Source organism: Vidua chalybeata, chromosome 9 (assembly GCF_026979565.1).
Source record: "Vidua chalybeata isolate OUT-0048 chromosome 9, bVidCha1 merged haplotype, whole genome shotgun sequence".
Lineage (NCBI taxonomy): Eukaryota > Metazoa > Chordata > Aves > Passeriformes > Viduidae > Vidua > Vidua chalybeata.
In genome coordinates this window covers 22270315-22292261 of record NC_071538.1, presented here as the reverse complement: position 1 = coordinate 22292261, position 21947 = coordinate 22270315, and positions in this window count along the sequence as shown.

The window sequence follows — 21947 nt, the reverse complement described above, 5'->3', positions numbered from 1 at the left end:
ATCCATGAAGTTTTATCTACAAATATTTTATGTAAGGCAGGTCCATAGATTAGGAAACTGTAATATAGTTGTCATAAAACCAAGACAGCATTTAAAATGGGCTTGGACTCCTGTATTCACTTCATGTTCAATGCTTCAAGGTAAGCTTTGTGCAACCTACGTTACTTGGACAAAAAACATCTCCATATTTATTTCCTGTGTTATCATTTTTGCTTCTCTGAAATAATAGAAGACAGAAGGAACCCAAAAATAGAACACTGATGAAAAAGATAATGACTGAGAGGTGCCACGCAATCAGTTAACAAATGCTCCTATCCATTAATGAGTCAGAGGGCACAGCCTTTTGAAGGGCTCCACAGAATCAACTATTTACATCACCTAACAAACAAAAAACAAAACAAGGCCCCTAAAAACCCCATTTGCTGGGCACTTTCAAATTCATTGGTTTTTCCATTTTTTCTGCTCTCCTGACTCAGAGTGCATTCCAATTAATATTTACCAAATGTCTCTCCCTTCTTCATTTAAATCAGTTCAAAAACTGCACCTGTTTCATGAGACCTATGTGCGCTTCTGACAGCTGATATTTGAGAAAAAAAAACCAAAGAGAACTTAAAAATCCTAACTAACTACATTAAAATGTAATCAAGAAAGAGAGAGCTAAAATTAGCTCTGCCAGTACATCAGCAAGGCACGTGGGGGTACCCCAGGGACACAGGTGGATATATATGTGGTGCACAGCCTGGGAAGGACCTCACATGCCTCATGCCATTAAATGTGCCTGAAATTCAGCAACAGCACACAGCAGTTACTGAGTGCCCTGGAGACACCATATTTGCCTCATTCCTCTAGAAAATAAGGCAAAAAACTCCTTGCAATAGTGCCACAAAACAAAACAACAAAATCAAGCTATAATACTCAAAGCCAGAGCTCATTTTAAACAATAACATGGGAAGAGATTTGAAAACAAGAAGCAGCCACTGTGCACGGCAGCCAGAGGATGCTATCAAAGCCATGGCACAGGCACCTAAAGTCATTTGCCAGTGTACAGATTCACTCCAAGCTTCACTTAAAGCTATCACTGCTTCTACAGAGTACAGGGAAGGAACCAGATTTCCCCTAAAAGGCTGTACAGGATTCTTTTACATACACTTTTGCTAATACATAACAAAGCACTTTATACAGCACTTTTGTTGCTTCATTTTAGCAGTTCTCCCACATTATCTAGATGAGAGACAATTGCACAATGGTAAATCTTGTTAGAAAGCATCCTAAATGAGAGGGAAGATCTTGCCTCTAAAATACACAGAAAAGATCACAAGTCTATGATGTATGCTGAGATATTCTGCCTGGGATTCTTTAAAGAGAATTTGGTGAGGAAGAGACTTGCAGCTTTTTGAAGAGGTTTCCTTCAGTACAGCCAAATTTCAAATTACTTTTCTTTTCCTGGCAGCTGTTACTGGAGCAGATTATCAGCCATAGGACTGTCTTCTATGGCAGTCAGCAGAGTCCCATGCCCACAGGAGTTTGGTGAATGTGTCCAGCTGCTGGTCCAAACCCAGGGATTGTGACATGACCCTGAATGTTAGAGGGTCATGCACATTTCTGCATTATTTCAGAGATCCCTCCATTCCAGAGTACCCTTAACAGGGTCTAGGTCACTTCTGTACCACAGCCCATACAAAATAACTTCCTGCATATTTCTGTCAAGCTAATGGACAAAATTCAAAGAATGTACAACCTTAAAGGCATTTTAATGTGTTTTTTTCAACTGCCTTATTTAAATTGTATCTTTTTTTAAAGCAACATCTTATATCCTTGAGTCATATTTGTTAATTCCCTATTAAAATGCACCCCCTTTCTCACTAATAGAGTGTTTTAAATTATGGTCACACATTCTTAAATTCCTACTCACTATTAATCAAAACCATAATTCTCATAAACTTAAGCACAGGTTGCATTCCAGATGCAGACAGTTCACATATTCTATATGTTTTACACATATTTCAGAGAATGCAAGTTAAACAATATTTAATCAGTCTAAGGTTAAAGTTTATTTCCACTGACTTGAACTACTTTTGAGTGTGAAAGACCCAACAGTTATCTCAGTGGTGACTACCACAGTCTTTTTGCAGTCTCAGATATGCTACTGATTGATCCACATGCCCAAATGTAAAGGAATGCCAGCAATTTCAAATGAAATCAGTTTTATTAGTTAGATGTTACTACCAGTGTTAATGCAGCTCTTCAATGCCTGATCTCATTTTGAAAAATCTTACTATCTCCTTTTTATTTTCAAAATGCTTCTTATTCCCCTGTTGCTGAAAAACCTGGCTGTGTCTATAAACTCTCTTATTAAATGTTTTGAAAGCTAAGCAAGATAGCAAAATGAAAATTCTTCCTCCTACCTTTCATCTATACTTGTCTTTGAAATTATGTAAATATATTGGCTGTACATTTGGGCATTTTTGAAAAATAATATTTAGACAATAACATGAATTAAGGTTTTTGGAAATCTTTAAAACACTGCTCTCATAAATATCTGTAAAAACAGTCTCATTTAAGTTCTGGGAAGATGCTGCAGTACAACCTGCCTGAATAACAGTTTTAGGGAAATACAGATGAGGTTCTGGATTTCCAGCTGCAATAAGGCAGAAAACTTCATAATCATTATCCAAAGAATCCTTATTAATTCTTGCAGGTTTAGTACTTCGTTAAGAGGTTGACACAGTAGTAGTTAGATGCATAAATATTTTTATTACAATCTAACAAAACCAAGACTGTAACCATGATTCATTTTTTTTAATAACCTTAGCTCTCCAAGATTTCCGATCCTAATGGGGCAATCATGCATCACTGTTGTGTTCCAACAGAACTATTAGGCTCTGTGCTGTGCTAGTGTAATTGCAGTCTAATGGTTTACACTATCATAATGGTACTAAATATTTTACTAAATGAACTACAATATCTAAAAATTATTTAAATTGTTCCAGCTTTAAGATCGTGCATCAAAGAAAGAACTGTTCCTTTCTTTCTGAATTGAGAGTAACAAACATTAGTTGAGAGTCAAAATTAGTTTCTCATTTCTCTTAATAAAGTGGTTAAAACATAGCATTAGGAGCAGTGTTAAAAATTACTTAGTAAAAAATGAAAAGTATTAAAATATTTTGAGGCATTTTGATGCTCTGCTTCAGCAGGCTGGCAGTTTAAACTGTCAGATTAACAAAGGATATAGGAATACTCTATTCAGAGTCTAACTTGGATTTTTAAATCAGAATTTCTGATGATTTACTTTAACAAAACTTTTAATAAAAATCCCGCTCTGTGCAAGTGTAGCAAATCATAAACTCTCTAAGTGTGAGATAACATAATTATGGTGCAGATGTGGTGACCTGACAGCACCTCAGCACATTCCAACTCACAAAATAACTCCATGAACTAAGTCACACGAATTCTGTAAGGAGGGACAATCAATACAGGTAAGGATTTGGTAAATCCTGCCATTAACACACCAGAGTAGCCTCAGCTGCACCCTGCAATAGCTGCTGCCTTACTCCTTGGACAAAGCCAAAAGTATCTGTAACTCCAAAAGGGGCACTGAAGTTAGTACTGAAAGTGCTCAAAGCTTCTAAGACTGTCTCCAGAACTCCTGAAATTGATTTTTAAAAATCTACTTTGCCTAAAACTAATTTATACTTAATTCTATTCACTATTTTTATTTAAAAACCCTTATTTTTTTACTTCTAATTTACAGTGTTTTTCAAACATTGTTTTCTTGGAAAGTAAATATTTTCTTTTTCCCAAAAATCAGGACTCTTTTTCAGAAAAGGTTTTTGAATTTGAACTAGGACACAAGGGGATTTTTCCAAAATTTTATTTACTACTAGTATTTTCTACAACAATGATCTGCTTTAAAAAAATAAAAAGAGCAAAAACATGTTTGTACTATCTAGAGAACATTTTGTACAGCTCATAACTCCTTGATTTAGGGACTGCCAAGATCTAGATCACTTTGTACCTGGAGAATAAATTAGTTCTTTTAAAACAGAATAAAATAAAACTTGTCTTCTACCTGGTACAGGAACTTTTTTAAAAACGTGAAATATAGTGAATTCAGTAATTTGGTAGTAAATAATCTTTGAGCTTGCACCAAGGTACTAATAACAAGAACTAATTATTGCCCATCCTGTAAGTGAGAATCTGTAACTTTCTAGTACTGATGATACATTCTCTTTCTAGCCATGCTCTGCTCAGGTGAAGAAGTACCTCAGCAGTAAACACTCCTAAAAGACTCAGTATCTGCACTACGTTAGGAAAAAAAAAAAAAAAAAAAAACCAAAAAAAAAACCCCCAGCATTTGTTAAGGAATACTACTTAAACCAAACTTCTCAAGTAAAATTTTCCATTTTGCCAAAAAGCATTGAAAATGCATTTTGGCCTTTTATTTCTCATTTAAATTATGAAATATTTATTTTAAAAAATACAGATAGAAAAAAAAAACAGGGTAGAAAATCTGTTTTCTAAAGATCTCTAAGATTTATTGATACAGTATACACACCTAACGTATTACTCTTAGATAATTACCTAACACAATATTCTACTTACAAGGAGAGGTTTAATTTTAATTTACAGTTTAATTGTCCTACTTAAAGTAAGCCTGTCACCTGTGTCACTTTGTGGCTCATAACTGTAATCCTCATTTAATTATTTACTTCAAGGGAGCATTTTCATTATAGACACTACTATGTGTGTAGAGTAACTTACACTCGAGGGCAGTGAAAATTTACACAGTAGAGTGCTCACCTGAATTTGCACTGGCCAAGCTCCACGTGCAGTGGCTCAGCTGCAGAGCCTACTCAGACTGCTGAGAGATGTTCTTCCCTTCTCTGGCCTAGGGCCACATTTGGGGTGCCTGAAAACAGGCAGGAGCAGGAGGGCACAAAGAGCTGGGCTCACGACTGCAAGGCTCCCAGCTGAAATATAAATGAGATAATAATCACTTCTCACATCTACATTTGACCCTGCAAATAACCTTTGGCCATGGGAGTGGGCTTACAGCATTGGCTCTGGGGTGAGGCCACCACTGTGCCCCATTTCTGCAGTGATCAGTAATGGAGTGACAGAGCATGAGCTTTCCTCTGATTTATTTCCTGAAATTTGAGCAACCAGTGATTTATGGGTCTCCTAAGATAGGGTTTGCATATCAGCTTCTTTTTTAATAGCCATCACTTGACCAATATTCTATGAAATTATCTAGTATCTATGCAAACTAGGTATATTTTTAGCTTTCAAAGTATCACATTGCAACAAGCTCCATCATTTAAAAATTAAAAAAAAAAAAAAGAGAAAAAAGAAAAGACAAAAACCACTGCTTTGTGTTTGCTTCAAAATTGCCAGATTTGTAGGTTTGTGTGCTATTGCTGGGTCATCTTTACAGAAATTTTAACTTCCAAGGCAGACATTTCATCATCACATGAGTGGCACTATGCAACTTCCCTGATCTGGACCAAGCAATATTTTTCATTGCCTGAAGTCCCAATAGGCAACTTTAAAAAAACTGAAAATACTTTAATTTTTAACATATTTGGCACACTAGGATGCATTTCTCTGCAGGCACACCCAACCAGCAGGGATGGTAAAGGATGCCTTGTCCCCAGGCTTCCCAGCAGGTGACTAGGGCTCTCTGCCTGGGGCAGATGGGAACAAGGGGCTGCCCAGCCTCCTGTTCTACATGCTGAAAATATGTGGCAGAGAGAAAGAGCCCAGGTCCTGCAGAAGTCCCTTTTTTACCATTAAAACACTTCCAGGATTTGTGGTGTCCCTGATTTACTGTTCAGTACTCCTGACTCACACATCTTGCTTAATGCCCAGGCAGCCCCATGGGCAGTCAGGGGTGTTTCCAGCTGGGATCCTTCCCTCCTGGAGAAGCTCCTTCTGCAAACTCCCTCCTGCACAGGAGGAGACACCAAAGCACTGTCTCCCTACCAGGAGACTTAAGAGTGCTGGTGGGATTTCAGAGGGGTACAGGTCTCCAGCACATCCAGCAGTGCAGAAGGGGGACACTGGGCACATGGGAACTGCAGGCCACCTGTTTCTGAGGTACGTGCCTCTCACAGTAGTCACTTCATTATTAACAACCTCCACATCTTCATAAGATGCTTATCTTTTTCAATAAACAGAAACAGTTACTGAAGGTTTTGTCTGGTGCTTTTTTTTTTTTTTTTAATATTGGGATGAATCCAAAGATTGCTTTCTTTAGTATCTACCTTTCTTCAGTGATGAATGTTTTTTCATGAGCAGTGTCATTACATACAATTTTTATCATCTAGATTGTTCTATTTTATTCAGCAACCTAGAAAAAATTTCCTTTTTCTCTTTCTAAAGAAGTAACCTTCAACCTACAATTTGTCTGCTGCTTCTTACAGTATCCTCAGCACAGCCATGGCCCCTAACAACTGAGGGCATTCAGCACGTTCCAGTACCGAGTATATCACATTTCCCATCTGAAATTGCTTACCTCATCAGTCACTAAGGGCCCGGTTTGAAAGTCATTAAAAATAATGAGAATGCTGGCACTTCTCCCAGCAATAATGGCATTGGGTTCTGTGTTGCTTTTATACTTTAAGATATTTGTATACATCCACAAATCATTTAACTCTTATCTTTGTACTAGCTTTAATGAAACTAATGGCTGCTGAAACTGTGTGGGGTTTATTCTACTTTTTATTTAAATAAGCTTCTGCCCACTCCATCATAAAACAACACAAACACTTACACAGCATATTGCATCACAAAAGCCCCGAAGTGTTTACCAGGATCACTATAACCATCACTAAAACACAAGCACTTCTCAGTCAATAAACACTTCAGCTGACAATAAAGCCACAAGAGAGTTTTCAGAAGGAAAGCTGAAGAGCAACAAATCCAATTTTCCCAAAATAAATTTAGAACCAGGGTCCTGTATTTTCACCTCCATCTTTATCTACTATAGACTTTCCCTCCTATGACCATGCAAAAAAAAAAATCTAACTCCGTATTAACTCACTGAGTAACAACATCACTCCTGCAGGGTCCGTATCTTACAAACTTTGACAGGATCATGAGCCCTCAGGAACATGCTCCAGGCCAGCACTAAATGCACCCTTAGAGTTTCAACTAATTGTTGGAAAACACATATTAATGCATATTAAAACCTTAAAAGATTCACCCTTAATACTCAAGGTCTAGCTTAGGGCCAGTGTAAAATTTCTCACTGCTACGCCTTTCTCGATAGGAACAGGTATGATTTGCATGGTTTGAAATAAATAAGAATAATACAATATGGAAAAAAAAATCTCACCTTCTTTAGATGTGTGTTTATTTGCTCCAGGCATACATTTGAACTGTACATTAAAAACAGACCTGTCATGAGAACAAACACAAAAGTTACAGATCCAGCATTTCTGCATAGGAAGTGTGATATTTCAAACTCACAGAAATTAATGACAGTTTATAGAATGACTCATACATTTTGACATCACATGCTCACAGAGCAGGTATCTCTAAGATGCAAAGGACTTGAACTCCAGTCACCTTGGAAGTCCATCTGCAGTGTGAAAAATCCAGCGATCTTGGACTGCTGCTGAAAGCTCTATCTTGTCAAAAATCAGTAGAGTTTAGTATGACTAACCAGACTGATTTACCTAGGTGGGAGCATAAAGGAAAGGCAGGTGCAAGTCAAATAGTAATAATTCTAACAAATTCTAATAAAACTACAAGTACCAGATGTAATAAAGAAGTTCCCCAAATGCTTCATAAGGTGAACTTTAAAGGTGTTTTGATGTTATTATTAGTATATGTGAAAATCTGAAAAAAATATCACTGCATAGAAGTTAATCTAAAAGCCCATTTTGTAAGGTTATTAAAAAAATATTTTTAAGGCTGTTAAATGTTTAATACTTTTGCAAAGTATTTTCTTTGCATTTATTTTTAAGTGCTGGATAAGGTCTGCTTTTAGAACACATATTGCTTAATGTACCCTTTAGTTGGAGTTGGTGTAGCACCTTAAATCTCAAAATATTTTAAGCCATGTTACAAATACCTTACCAAGCTACAAAAAAATGAAATCACCCAGCATCCTTAGCAGTAACTAAAATATCATTAGTTTGATTTCTTTTATCTATTAGATCAAGGAATGAAATGACAGCAAACCAGCTTTATGATTATTAATCTAATTTGAAATTATCTACCACATACCACCCACAGAACTACTAGTATAAGCTGCACAATTTAGGCAATAGGTGCAAATGCTCAGGCATCATAAGTGATCCCACCATTTAGAGATGAGAACACCCTTATGCAGCACAAATAAGTGAAGAAGAATGTAAAATTTTATTTGAAGATAATATTAAACCGCGAAGACAAATAACATAGTGGCAATTTTATTAGAATAGACATATGTTTTTAGAATATTTGAGGAAATTTTATATTCTATTTTTTCCTGCAGTGAATGGCAAAATGAAGGTAGTAGTTTTCAGATACCAAAAGCCTGCCTGTGGCTCATTATCCAATTAATTGATATGAGTAAATTAGCTGAATCAAGCTAAATGACAGCTAGTTGCTGCACAAAAGCTAGCAGTATATCACAATAAGGGGCTTTCAGAAAATTAGATCAGTGTAGAGGTTTTTCCATTTGAATCTTAGAAACACATTAAAAGGCATTTCTATCTTCACTTTCAGAAAAATAAGCATTTAAGAAAGGGATGACAAGGTATTCATAGTCAGAAACTCACTGAGAAGATTACAGGTGTTACAGTAGCAGTGGAGATTTTTGTTACAAAAGCACAACAGAATTTTTTCATCCAGATCCTCTTCCATGAAATGGATAAGATCTCTCATACCTATTATCTCAGGTGTCTCTCTCCTATCTTCCTCAAGGAAAAAGAAGACACTTTAGTAGCTCTATTCTTCCAACCCCTCTTACCACTGCACCTGCTGCACCCAGTTGAAAACATCCTGCCATGCAAGGTGCTTCTTTTTACACTGAGACAGGAATGACACTCGGGACAGCTCAATCAATCTTGTTAGTCTCCTATGAAATTACATGGGACCACTACTTTTTAAAGCCTTATAAGAATCTTGCTTTGGCTTTGTGCAAATGTAGGATAGTACAGGGGATGGTCCAGGACTTAACACAGATGAACAACTAGGGAGAACTGAATCTGGATTCATTACACTGGGAGCAGAGTTAGAGATTTAGTGCCAGGTAATGCAGAAAAAAAATATAAACAACCCCCCTTCTCTTTGGATCTAAGCATCAATGCTGACTAAACTGCAGTGTTAAAATCTGCTCTTAGGAAAAATAATCACATATAAGCTCCAACTAAACTCCTAAGCGTGAACTCTGCAGCAATGGGGAATACACACTCTCAGGCTGCACAGAAGTTTCCATTATGTGAAAAAGAAAAGAGCACAGCTTTTCTTACCACTGAAATGCTTCTCACACTTTTTCACTTTAGTGGCAGTTTGTTTTCCACTCTCCTCCCTCTGTCACCTCAGACAATGGCAGCTCAAGTGGACAGTACAAGCAGAGGGGACATTTCTATTCACCTCACTCCTCCCTCATTTTTTGTTTTTGTTGCTGTAGTTTTACATGCATCAAAATGAGAATTTTGCCCAAGACACTGCCTGCATGAAAACGTCTTTCACTCAGAGATTCTGAGCACCAGGTATTCATTGATGCCTTTCAAGTAGATCCTGAAGTGGCAGCCAAGAATTTACAGCTGAGGGAGCTGAGGCTGTTTAGTCTGGAGAAAAGGAGGCTGAGGGAGACCTTATCACTCTCTAAAACTGCCTGAAAAGAGGCTGCAGCAAGGTGGGGGCCGGTCCTGGAAAAAAAGCAATAGCATGAGAGGAAATGCCTCAGTTTGCACCATGTGAGGTTTAGACTGGATATTAGGAAAAAAATCTTCACTGGAAGAGTTGCCAAGCACTGGAACAGGCTGCCCAAGAAAGCTGCTGTGTCAGAATCCCTGGAGGGATTTAAAAGGTGTGTAGATATAGCATTCAGGGACACTCTTTAGTGGTGGCCTCGGCAGTGTTGGGTTAATGGTCAGACTTTAGAGGACTTCTCCATCCTAATGTTTCTGTGATTCTATCTTCCCAGAATATTGCACATCAGCAGAAAAAATCAAGCCTCTGATTTTCACATCCAAATGTTAGCTAAGCAAGTGTTTAACCTTGGAGGCATTTTCAGAAAATTAGTTCAGAGCCTTTGCACAATTTAATCAGAAGAAGTTTTAAACTCTGATTGTGCAATTAAACACAATATACTCTTGCAGCTGCCATTTATCACACTGCTACCATTTCAAGTAACCTGGCCAACAAAACTGTCTGATACCTAGGAGTGATGAAATGAGAAGGATAATGTTCTGTAGGAAAGCAGGTCTATCCAACATTTTACAGTGCTAAAAACACCCTCGGGACTTGTTCTGATACCTTGTAATTATGCACACATATCCTGATTTATGGTGCATGTCTCCCAGCTCAAAGTAGGATGCACTCTCTTTCATATCTTGCCCTATTTATGTGTAAAATACTCAAGTCTGTAATGCCATAAAAGAGAGGACAGGCTCATTGCACATGTTACTATTGATTTCATATGAGCATAGGCATAATCTAATGATCCTTTTCAACTAAGGATAAATATGCACAATTTAGCCTTACACATATTCAGCGTCAGATCATTTCAACTGCTGCCTTTGAGAAATATGCCTGTGATGTTAAAGATCTCTGCTGTCCAGCCTCCTCCTCAAGATTGTAGAGAGTGTGGCAAAGGAGACAAATATATCCAAACTGGAAAAGGGACAAAAAACATTGTCAGCTGTGTATCAAGACACGTATCTGCTTCAGGCCAAACTCGTGAATTCATTTTCCACAACCTTCCCTTGCTTCTCTCCACCTCCACATGACCCTGCTCTCTCACTGACCACTTATGTAATTAATGAAGAAAAGAGAATCCACCTTGTCCAAGTACTAGAAAAGAGAGAGATGGTTGACAGGAAAATTAGTAAGTATTTCAACTGTAACAATTAATGGAAGTATCCTAACTACTAGGTATATGCAGGTCCATTTCAAAAGAAGAAAGGACAACCTGGCTTAGATAAAGAGATCTGATTTTCATTCCCCAAGTCTGCTCTGAAATGCTCCCACAACCACTGGCACGGGGCTGAAATCCTCTCTCTGGTACAGGACCAAAAGTCTCTTTGGAGACAGAGAGCACAGGAGTTACCCAACATTTATTTACTAGTGGGTTATTTCATTCTCCTGAGTTTGTGTTGGTTTGGGTTCTTTTTTTTAATTTTCCACCAGTTTCAAAATAAGACAACACGTGCAGATTTAATGTTGTGATGTGTTTCTGCCCACTTTTTACATGCTAATCTTTAAAAAAGGAAATGTGATAAGTGAATGGAGTGGCCTTAGCTGCTGTGTGTGCAAGGAAGAGCTGGAATCCGCATGTGCTAACAAGGGATACAAAGACCATAGCAGGGAGAAGGGTCTTCAAATAACTGCAGCTGGGGTCATGAAAAATCTGACTGCTTTTTTTCTTCCTAACATATCTTAAATTTGGTTGACTGTTGGGTGCATATTTATTCATACCTTTTGCACAAAGGAGAAGGTTTTGCAGTGTTCTTAAATAATTTTGAAAAATGACTCGGTCAACATAAGGTCCAGTTTATCCATGAAACAAGTCCATGCTTTTGCTGACTACTTTTTCAAAAACAATTTAACTTGTAGGCTGAATTCAAGCCTTATTTCATTTCACAACACAGCTTCAATTTTGTGTTTATCAGTTCTGACAACTCTGTACCCATTTCCTACTTGTATGGATACAATTAAATATGTACTAATGTACCAATAATAAACTTACATTATTAACATTCACTGCAACATAATTAGCAATTCCCAGAAAAGGATACAACCCAGACATAATATTATTTTCATTTCTTTATTTTTGTATTCAACTACATCTACTACACATCGTTTATGCTCCTCTTAGTGGTAGTTCCACCAAGTTTTCTTACATTACAATAGAACTATTTGTTTCCTATTCAGATTCAAGTAAGTTTTTCATCTTCATTCTGGAATTGGTGCATGAATTAAGATGTGCATCAAAAGAACATTTCCCCCCATATGCGCAGAAACCACAAAATTTATGGAAAAGGAGCAGCCTAGAGAGAGGTTTAAGGAGTTCTCATGCTTTTTCAGCAAGTTCACATAGATAGCTATGCAGTCAATTTTATGAATAACCTAACCAAATAAACCAAGTGACACTTGTATTTAATAACCTCTTTCAGGAACAATCTAATCTGCATACAACTCACTTTCCATACTTTAAACTTTTTTTTTTTTTTTAATCAAAGCAGGTTTGCTTTTCATGACCTCTTTTATGAATCCTTTATGAACAGTTCCACTATCCATGTTTATTAGCTTTTCCCTTCTCTTTTTTTTCTCTTTTTTTTTTTTTTTAAGGATATCTGAATTCCTTCCAAAATAAGATAATTTTTCTTGTCACCCCTATTTTTTTAGTGTTCCCTCTTTCAAAAGGCTTATATATTTAAACAAGTGCACCATCATGCACCAGATGTAGCCTAGAAATAATTTTATCCATCGAAATTCAATTAGGTGCTGTGACAGTAAGGAGCAAAACTAGACTCCTTAAGACAGAACCCAACATTTTAATGACAATCAATACCTCCCTCCTTCTATGTGTGAGCTCTCTGATTATTATTATTAATCTTGATACATGGGAAGCTGAACACTGGACAGGGTGAAGGACTAGACTGTGCCTCTGCAGCCAATGTGCTTAACAGAATGAACTGAGTGCAGGAAAACAGGATTGTAACTTTTAAATTTTAATTATCTCAGAGAGACTAAGCCATGAAAATAAAGTCCTTATCAACACACTGCCAACAAATTGATAAACCAGGTGCAGAATAACTTCTTTTAAAAATAAAATAGTAAAAAAATTAAAGGATAGAAACAAACAGACTATTCATAAAAGCAGACAAGAGAGTTTAAATTTTTTTTTTGTTTTGTTTTCATGCAATTTTCTTACGGGATTCTCATCAGAAGAGGAGAAATGAACAAGAAATTCTTGAACTATTTACTTACATGGAACGAAGGAGATATCACAGAAACAATTGTACATATAGATGATTTTAAAACTTTCCTTGGTGCATCTGAAACCCACCTCCAAACAACAAAGGTAGAAGCAAACTTAAGCAGTGTGAAGCTATAGTATGTGCCTTAACGGCCTAAAAATAACCAGTGAAAGCTTCTACAGCAAATCAAATACACAAAATAACCTATCACCATGTCAAAAACTAATATTTTTACAGTGATATTCTATAAGAAAAGTCAAAATAACAAATGCCCTGATTCAGAAAATTAGAGGATGTAATGGCATTGCTACTTTCTAGCCATCTGGATCCACAGAGATATTTAATACTGCTAAGAACTAGGGCCTAAACTGAAACCAGAAGGACAAAAGAGAGAAAGATGGACATAAGAGAGTCGTTTAGCCTCAACAGCCCAAAACTGTCAGGAGTCTACCATTTTTAGCTTGTAAAATAGAGCATGTATTTAGCATCTGAAAAGTCTGGATTTTGTAAGAAGCACCAGACTCAATCTTAATGTGCAGAGGATACAGCCTCTTTGTAAGGCATTCAATAACATCATACTTGATCATATAAGCAGAGCCATTTAGACTTCACATATTGAGCAATGGCTCATCTACAAAATATCAGTGTATAGAAAAAGCAAAAGAACACATTACAAAAGGATATCCAGTCCTCTTGATAAGACTTTAAAGCAATATATAATATACCCTGGATTAATATCATATTAATAGCTGTGGCAAACTCATACCCTTCCCATTTCAATAGCCTGAGCCAAATAGGGAATGCATCTGACTATCTTTTCAGTAATTCTACTTTTTAAGTGTTACATTGAATCAGGTCAAGCAGAACCCAAGATACTTTATTTCAAGGCTATTTCAACGGTTAGAGCTGCAATTTAAATAGAAAGCGAGTGGTACTGTTCTCTGTACTTTAAACTATTTTAATAGTTAAAATAAATGAAAGTTATTGAAACTGGTTTCCAGAAACGAACTTGAATCATGCACAAATGTGCTGTTTCAATACAGAATAAGATCAGCAGTGCAGAAATGAATTACATTAAAAAGCAAAAATATGCTAAATCAGACAAAGAATTGAAACTCCAATACATCACAGGTGATTCTCCAGTAGCACATGTTTCCACCCAGAATACACCTATTGCACACAGAAAGCAGAAAATGAAAAGAAATGCTAATCCATGCAACAATACTGCTTCACAGAAGCAGTGAAGGGCTTCAGTTGGGTCCTTAAAAGCAGGCATTGGGTCCTCAAAAGCAGGGCAAAATGAGATACAGCAGGATGCAAAGGGAGTAGGCAAGTGACTCAAAGATAGGTTCCCACCTTCTTCTCTACCCCGGTGTCCACAGTCCAGGAAATAGATGCCTTTAGCATTGCTAGAGTACATGTAGGAAAATATATTTGAGAAACTAAGGCACTAGAGGTTACATGGTGGTGCTTCAAATCATGATGTTTCTAAGATCATTCTCTCACTCTCTCTTCTATTTCTTTTTATAGACACAGACTCATGAAGGAGAGACCTTGCTGACTGAAGCAGTTTATCTGCTGAGATGTCCTACTGGCATAGAGCTGGCAAAACTATACTAAATTAGAATAGAAAGCTTAGAAGTTACCTTCACTTAAATACAAAAGCATACACATACTCCACTCGGAGTGTAAGAGAGAACAAACAGAAAATAAAAGTGCCCGTAACAGGAACTCCTTCCTTAGCTGCAATAAGAGTCATGTTCACGCAGGCATTGCCTAGTGCTCCCAGGCCAGACCAGCTCATCATTGCATGGGAGGAACAGAAAGAGCTGGTAAGGCAAGCACCCTTGTGCCAGGCTCCTCCAGCAGTGCTCAGGAGAGCCTGAGGAGCTGCAGAGCCCCCAGGCAGTGCCCACTGCCTGGCACCACACAGCAGAGCCACACTGTCCAGAGCCACTCCAACACACCCCTGGAGAGCATGTGCCTACAGCAAACCTTGGCCACAGATCCACCACAGATTTCAGTCTTAGGTACCCATATTTTATATTTCAAAACAGAACTTTAATCCTCACAACCTAAACCAACTAATGCTGGGAATGCTAAGGTTTTTATTACAAAAGCTTAGGAGGTCCCAAAATTTCCTCATCCAGCAGGCATGCCCAGAAATTCCAGCAGGTTGGGAAATTCACAACTTTGAGGCCTGAGCTTCATTAGGAACTGCAAAGAGTTACTCCCCCTAACATTTTGCCTGAGGATATCAGTCCCACAGGCAGGCAGTACTTTTACACAGAGAGGTTCCAGAAAAGACCTTCCTCAAAATCAATTACCATCATCACTGTGACTAATCCTGAACTCTTCCAAACAGCCCTTCTCAGCTAGTATGTACAGAAATCAGTTATCTATTCCAGGAAAGTGGAACATAAAAGGTGAAGCAAGAACCCAATGACCAGATATAGCAACTACTCATCCCCTGGCTGTATAGTCCCCTTACAAACCCACACCTAGCTTCACTTGCAGCTCATTCTGTGTCTAGAGTGAAGGAAGGGGAACAATTATACTATCTCAAATCATCATTATTGTTTCAATGATTGCATTAGCATTCTCAAAGCATAAACCGCCCACAAAACATTTGAGGCAGACATCTAATGATGGATTTTCCCAACAGAGAAAGCAATTCCTCTAAGCAATAAAACAGTCTGTGAGGAATCCTGCAGTCATAAATCCAGTATTTCTCATTACAAAATTTACATCAGCCACAAAGTGATTACTTCTGAAATTACAAACCCTTGTGGGCAGAAATATTAGTGGGTTACCAATTGCCATTCTCATGAGTCATGAGAAAAGCAGTTAAAGTCATAATAGTCTTGTAGAAAGCAAAATATCAAAAGAATTAATCGTCTTATTATAGACAGAAAGTTTAGGGCATCCACATAACAAGTATCTAGGCATCAAAATACAAAGGCCAGCAGTAAGTTCCCATCAAAACTTTCAAAGGTTACCAAGGAATATCCAAGCAATACAGGTTTGTCACAACTTTTCAACATATCTCCACAAAAGCAGTACCTAGACCCTTCAAACCTCCCCAGCATTTCCCACATGGGAGCATGTAATGTGCAGAAAGGAAAGAGAGGGAAGAGAAAGAAGAGGGGAAGCATCCAAGGCCTTCCACTCTTGCAGAACACGGGCAGTGATCTCAGTTCCCCAGGGTAGCAGCACTGAAGCCCCCTGGCTCCCACCTTGCCCGGTGCTGGAGGCACACAGGATGTGCAGCACGTGGGCAGGTCCCACGCTACAGCAGCGGAGGGGGGCAAGGGGGTAAGGGGGACCATGCATGAACAAGTTTGCCCAGCTCACTTGATGCTGGAACACATACATCCCAGGACTTGTCAGGGAGCTGACATATCCCTCCATTTGAGGATAACTATCCCACAAAAATACTTTTGCTCATCTTTTTCTTCTTGCAGCACTCTCTTCCCTGGGTACTGCAACCTAGCAGCAGCCTAAAGGGCTTTGAGGACCACTGGGATTAAACCAAAAACATTTTGTTAGAAAAAGCATGTCCTCGAACACCGTGCTTGGGACGAGATAAATGTTATATATTCCTTGAGAAAAACTAAGATACTGCACAAGCACCTTAAACACAGGATTGATAATTCTATTGAGTGAATAGAATAAAATAAAATCTGTTTAACTCATCTGAACTTACACTTCACATACATTAACAAACTTTTCTAGTTTAACTGCAGAGAAAGCAGAAGAGAGATGTTTCCAAGCAGATATACTCAACTGTAAAATACATTTCTACACAGCTAGTTAAACATAGGATGTGATATAGGTTTTGACTGCTCACAGAAATGGAGGGAAAAGGGAAACAAAACAAAAGAGGAAACAGAGGGAAAGGGAACCATAGCTAAAAGCAAAGAACTGTAAAAATGTGTTCCCTCCACTTAACAAGGCAACTGCTCCAGTGACAGGCAGAAGACTGACCTTGACCAAGTCCCATGGCAGACAAAACTTTGCTGTGGAGCACTGGCTCCATCCCCTGCTGTTAAGCTCAGCTATTTAGTGGTAAGAGGCAACCTAGGAAGAAGCAGAGAGGCCAGGCCCCCTCCTGAGCAGCAGCAGTGAAGAGTGAGACCAGTTCAGAGGCCAGGTGGGATGCTCAGCTGAAGACAAGGCAGGTCCCAGCCACAGCACAAGCCCCTTTCAACCAACCTGGGCAATTCAGAGGATGTTGTTCAGCACGATGAATAATGAGGATTTGGAGCTGGCTCTTCTTCCTGGAGACTCTGGGAGCTTGACTGAGCCCAGCTGAACACAAAGAGGAGTGGCCTCAGCTCTCCACAGTCCTGTGAATAGGTACAGTATTTTATTTTTACTGCAAGCCTCATCACTGGCTATGGTGCAACTTGCCTTATACAGCACAGTGTAAAAATTTTTACAAGCAACGTAACAGTAGCAAAAAAGCCTAAATACATGCTTGCAAAAGAAATTAATTTTTATTACAAAAAAATAAATAAACTAAAAGAATTAATCATACAATTTATTATCTCATCTTTGCCATACCCCATGCACTTCATTTTAGCTATTCCTGGAGTAAGCTGATCATATACTCCATGTTTATGAGAAAATTATTTCTAAACTATTTTTATTCCATATCATGAAATGAAAAAATATTCAACATGCTCATGCTTTCTGCCCTAATAATATATTTGAAATGTATAGGGTTGTAAGATGATATCTCAGTGTGGCATTAGCTTTTTGATCTTTGATCTATTGGTACCATTTTAGTAGATGATAATTGCTCACAAGTTCAAAATACTGGCTTAGTAAAAAACACACTTCAGTGTTCCCATAATGCATTTTACCCCTAAAGGGTAAATATATATTTCCTGTCTATTTTCTATTTCACTAGATATTCATATAGGGAATTGCTCTTGTAGCTGATTCTACATCCACCACTACCTTGTCACTTGTCATGTGTCTCTTGTTCACAATTCATTACAAAAATGCCTTTTTTGGAAAGAAAACTCAAAACACTGTTAACCTAGAGATGGATAAAAATTAACAGGCATATTATGCATAATTCAGCTTCAGGTCTCATATTCAAAACCATCATCAGTCAGATTTACTCTAATCTGGGGCTGAGGTCTAATGACCAGCACAGAGGGGCAGGTATTCTCCTTCCGGCTGGGGAAGATGCTCCACTCCTTCCATGATCAGCAGCTTGCAGGAAACATAATCCAGATAAGTCCAGATACATTTTTTCCTTTTATTTCCTTACTACTCTTAGATAATTATGAAACACATTTCATTACAACTCCAAACCAGAAAATTTCTACTTTGTACAGAGCAAATGTATTTTCAGTGGCAGCCAAGCTACTTTCCCTGCTCTGTTAATCCAATGGGACATGACATCACCCATGATCAAGATCAGTCATCTCCACATGAAATTGCTTTCTGCCTCTTTTTAAAAGATGCTTAAAGATGAAAAATTATTTTTGATATTAAAGTTAAAACACTTCATCTTGAAACTGTCAAAATGAAAACTTCCAATTTCCTGGATTGTTTATTAAATCTCAAAATAGTTTTCCTATTTCTCAAGGCCTGATCTGGCAGGGGAAAGAACTGAGAAGCAAAACTAGATTAAAAGTTCACTAGATTAAACAATAGTTCTCATACATTCCCACTCCTTCCCCAGTCTGATTAAAAATAAATATATATATATTCTCTTGAATTTTTGGGAACACACTAGCAAACATGTGGTGAAAACACTATTTCACTCCAAATCTTTCAGAATCCCTTTTGAGTATTTTCAGTACCAATTTTAATGAAGAATTGAGATTGATAATAAACTATTAAAATTAATTAGAGCAATTAGTCAGGACAGGGGAATTCAAAGCAGCGTATTTTTCCAGAGAACAAAGATCCATTTTCACACAATGAGTTCCCCAACTAAGAGGCTGAACTAACATCAACAGCAGCTGGCCCACTGCACAACTGGTCACTCTTCAGATTGCAGTCATGAGACCAAGTTGTGAAATTAATCTCTTACACCAAATTGAACAATGTACTTCAGCTGACAGACTTCTTGCCATACTGCCAGAGCATGAATCCTGTGCCTACAGCATCTCCCAGTGTGGAAACTCACCCTGCAAGTGTCTTCCTGCAGCGTCCTCTCCTCATACTTCAGGGCATAGTTTACACCTGGCATCCCAGGGCAATTTAAACATGCCTCCTCCAAATTCTGCTAATGTTGCAAATCTGATTTATAAGCCACCTTATTAGAAGGTACATGACAGAGGTGAACAAAGGGGTGCTGCTGCTTTGGTTTCAAGGATGAAGCACAATTTACAGGTTGCTTTCACATGGGCTTTTTCAGAAATCTCTCCTCAAGCTTGTAAAACAAAAATTTCCTAAACAGTCTAGAAATAGAATGGAGATGTGAATGTGCTTACTGGGAATATTCCTTTTCTTAAAACCCCCAAAAACTTAGAAACAATGAAACACTGCAACAGAAATTTACAGACTAAGTAACTGGGTGCTAGATACAAAACCAGATAAAATTTTTAAAAAAATGAAGTGATTCACAAGGAACAGGAGATGTAGGAAGAGGGAAAGGATTTTCCATATATATATATATATATATATATATATATATATATATATATGTGGTCTGGGCTGATTGTCATCAATCAGAATTAAAAACTTTGGGGTTATACTGAATAACTGAATTGTCAAATACTGAATTGTCAAAATTTCAGGACTATTACAAAATTCTTGTAGCAGTCAAAAACCCATATTAGAAATTATTAGTAAGGGAACAGAGAACAGAAGTTATCTTAGTACATCTGCATAAAAATATAGTATTTGCTGTTCAAATTCTTTTGTGTATTTCCACTTTGCCACATACTTCAGCTAGAAGCTGTAAAAGGAAGGATAAAAGGTGGGAAAAAAATTCTGTCTGCAATATGATGAGACAGACCACAATGCCTCAGCCAGGGCAAAGACAACAGAGGTGATGATAGATTTGTATTCAATGGCAGGTGACAGAGACAGTGGGAGGGAAATCACTGCTCACCATCTCTTCCAGCACAAGGGTCAAAAAGAGAAACTGGGAATATCAAGAGATGCCACTTCATCCACTGAATAACTAAACTGAGGGAACTGTCTGCTAGGGGAATTAGGTGGTAAAGATTTATCGAATTTGGGGAAGTCTGGAGAAAATTTATCAAAAGCTGTTACATGTGAAGATGTCCTTCTGGCTGAGGAAGTCCTGAACAAGTTGTAAGACCCTCCCACAGTCTTTGTTGGGGGATCTTGTAACATGTACCTATATAATGGGTAGGATTACATACCCATGTAATCCTACACTCTTGAAACATTCTTTGCGGTTTCTTAGGTATCATCTATTCAAGACCAAGACAGACAAGGCCAGACATACCGGGGGTTTTATTAGAGTGAACTTTTTTGTAATTAGTTTTTCTAATTACAAAAATGTTCACCCTTCCTCTTACTTCCCAAGAGTAAATAAAACCTTTCATTATAAAACCCCCTGCTGTGAGGCTGATGCTCTGACTTTGGGAAGTTCAACCTGCTTTGGAAAGGGAAGGCAAAGGACATCAGCACACAGAAACTACTGGTAATCAGGAATGGAGATACCAGGCTGGTGAAGCCCTGGTATCCTCACCACCCACAAGCTCCAGAAAAGGAGCCTCAGATGGTCACAGCACAGTGCTTCACTGCAGCTCTTGGCATGGCTGCCCAGGAGCAGACTGCGTAGGAGTTGCTCTTTACTGGTGCTCTTTAAGGGAAGTTTTATCGGGTTAGTTTAGACAGTAACATTCACCCACAGAAACATGTAAGCCCAGTTGTTTTTGCTGAAAGGAAGAGGTGGGATTTGAAATGGGCTGTCTGAGAACCAACAATGTATGAAATAGCTATGGAAATATTTGGAAGTATATTCTTTTGGTTTTACCTCAGATAAGGTTTTCATACACTTTTTGAGTGTCTTGCACACTAAAAAGGAGATACAGATATAAATTTTATTTGTCTGACAGTGAAAGCTTGAAAGCATTTTTGATCATGAGGGCATTTACACTTTGATTTCTTGAAAAATAATTTAATGGTACTAGCTAGAGAGTGTGACAAAATAGATGCATTAGTTGAAAAAAAAATGTTATTCTTCCCAGATAAGACCACTATTACAAAATTTTCCCAGTGAGAAATTTTAAAAACTAGCATGGGGTTGTTGGCTGGATTTTATTGCTAGTGAAATATATGTTGTTGTGTCATGTCATAAACAGAAAACTGAAGCACCCTTTTTAAATCCTCAGCACTGCTGACACTTCCAACAAGTACTTCCATATTGGTTTTGGTCTTATCTGTTTCTAACAGACAGCCTCATGCCTTGGAAATCTGACCTGAAAGAAAAATTCAGCCCCAAGTATCTGCTGTCAATTGTGCAGAAAATAGGAGATGACAGCAAAGTCACTCCTGCATGCCAAATTAGATCTCTTTCCAACATCTTCTAATGTCATTATTAGCACTCAAATACACTGTGTCAAAATGTGTCTGCATAGGGAGATGGACCAGGCAACATCAAATTTATCTCTTAGTCAATATGACAGGCTGGTTTTGATTCAGACTTCTGAGTAGGAGAGACTCTTAGGAAAAAATATCTGCTCCATCATGAAAGTTTGTTCACAAATATGGAGATTATAATAGATGGAAACAGTTAGGAAAAAACTATATTATGCAGTTTCATTGGATTTCTGGAATCAATAGTGTAATAGGAGTTAAAATCAT